Source organism: Schistocerca piceifrons, unplaced genomic scaffold (assembly GCF_021461385.2).
Source record: "Schistocerca piceifrons isolate TAMUIC-IGC-003096 unplaced genomic scaffold, iqSchPice1.1 HiC_scaffold_946, whole genome shotgun sequence".
Taxonomy (NCBI): domain Eukaryota; kingdom Metazoa; phylum Arthropoda; class Insecta; order Orthoptera; family Acrididae; genus Schistocerca; species Schistocerca piceifrons.
In genome coordinates, this window is record NW_025729219.1 from 67,501 (window position 1) to 69,772 (window position 2,272).

Genomic DNA, 2,272 nt, shown 5'->3' on the forward strand with positions numbered 1-2,272 from the left:
CGATTACGGGGCCTCGGATGAGTCCCGTATCGTTATTTTTCGTCACTACCTCCCCGTGCCGGGAGTGGGTAATTTGCGCGCCTGCTGCCTTCCTTGGATGTGGTAGCCGTTTCTCAGGCTCCCTCTCCGGAATCGAACCCTGATTCCCCGTTACCCGTTACAACCATGGTAGGCGCAGAACCTACCATCGACAGTTGATAAGGCAGACATTTGAAAGATGCGTCGCCGGTACGAGGACCGTGCGATCAGCCCAAAGTTATTCAGAGTCACCAAGGCAAACGGACCGGACGAGCCGACCGATTGGTTTTGATCTAATAAAAGCGTCCCTTCCATCTCTGGTCGGGACTCTGTTTGCATGTATTAGCTCTAGAATTACCACAGTTATCCAAGTAACGTGGGTACGATCTAAGGAACCATAACTGATTTAATGAGCCATTCGCGGTTTCACCTTAATGCGGCTTGTACTGAGACATGCATGGCTTAATCTTTGAGACAAGCATATGACTACTGGCAGGATCAACCAGGGAGCTGCGTCAACTAGAGCTGAGCAGCCGGCCGCCCGGGAGTGTGTCCCGGGGGCCCGCGCGAACACGCAAGCGTCCGCTCAATCATTCTGCAAACAGGAGGAGGCTGAGCTCCCCTGCACAATACACCTCGAAACCCTCTCAGGTCCCGGCGGCGCGCAGCGCCGTCCCAAGTACTTGGTCGGGTTCGAGAGAGGCGCAATCGCCCGGAGTTAGGCGAGTAGACGCTTTCGGTGCGACCACCCGTGCTCCCAACTGAGCTTGCCGCTGCCGACAGAGGCCCGGGAGCGTGCTGTCGTGGCATTGCCGGCGGGAGACAACACGCGCCACCTACGGTGACCGGCAGCTCCAACGCCAGCGCCACAGAAGGACAAAAGCCCCACTTGGGTGCCGAAGCGAACTCTCCCAGCACAGCGCACGCGCCAACACATCCGCACAGCTGCGATACAAACCACCAGCGAGAACCGCTGGGGCGACCGAGCAGCAGACGGCGTCGCGGCGCCGAGCGCCGGGCGGCGGCGCATCCTCAACGCACACAGTCCTCAATCGGACCAGCACACTGAAGATGTCCACCGCGCTTCGCACCGGGCCCGCGAGGACCTACTTTGGCCGCACGGCGCCGCGCGCAGGGTGCGCCGGCGCGCAGCTGCGACGCCTGCCGCGTCCGTCGGCCGGCGCGCCTGCCACTGGCCGCCCCCACCAGCCGGCTGTAGCGCGTGCGCCCACGCACCGCGCGGCCAGCACGCCGGGAGGCGCCCCCTCACCGGCCGGGGACGGTCCCACCCAGCCACCGCCGCGTATCGCTTCACACCCAGATGCCGTTCAGTTTCGTCGGCATGGTGGGTATCGCTGGAACAACCGGTTAGTACCTCAACCTATCGTCGCCATCACCGATTCACCCCTAGCGAGAACAACCGCACCACAACAGGTTACCATTTGTTCATTTGCGTAACTTCACCAGAAAACGCAGGCGTCCATCGCCATTTGCAACTTCAACGATTATTGCATGCCTGTGTCAGGTGTCACGCCACACTACGTCTGCCCACATACACGCAACAAAATGTGCACGCCTAGACAATACGTGGAAGGTGGCCCCCGTACGTATGCGATGTCCATTGCTCGAACGACTGTCAACCGGCCTCTGTAGCATGTCGCAGATATGGAACGCGGTGCACCATGCCATCACGGTGTGTGAGGAGAGACGACTAGGTCCGAATACATCAACAGACAGCTCATGCTGATCGCCATCCACGGCGTCCGTTCCTCCCACACGTCTCTATGGCGTACCACACTGCAATCCAGCTCTCATAGGGAGACGACACGTAGCTGCGTGCACAATATTTGCACTGTATGGTCCGCCGTTTTTGGGCGCAGTCGTTGTGCGGTCACACATGTGCCACGATGTATCATTCAGTACATAAGGACGAATGTGCAGTACAGATTGTGGTTCACGCGTACGACATCAGCGGACAGTTGACACAGGCCGCACCACAACGTAGCCTGAGTACGTCGCATGCGAAGGGCATTGAACATGCAAACTTCTCACCAACCAGCTTGCGAAGGCAGGGGGCAAGGTGGGGACGTGGGGAGGGGCGGCATGTACGTCCTGCTGCCATCCACATTACAGTGTACAGCAGGAGCATGTGGAAAGTGAGCAAGACTTGCAAGGTGTTTAACATGAAGCGATACACAGGGGTGCGGGCAGTGCGAGTAGCGAACTATATTGCGAGGGTTGCGGGTGGGCAACA

At 59.1% G+C, this 2,272-nt stretch overlaps 1 non-coding gene across 1 annotated transcript in view; it reads right to left on the minus strand.

Moving 5' to 3' along the window:
• The window catches only part of LOC124773150, a 1,909-nt gene extending 1,382 nt beyond the window's left edge, over positions 1-527 (minus strand). The window contains exon 1 of the ribosomal RNA XR_007014490.1: positions 1-527. This exon is cut by the window's left edge and continues 1,382 nt beyond it. This is a non-coding gene — a ribosomal RNA (small subunit ribosomal RNA).
• Between the last annotated feature and the right edge of the window lie 1,745 nt (positions 528-2,272).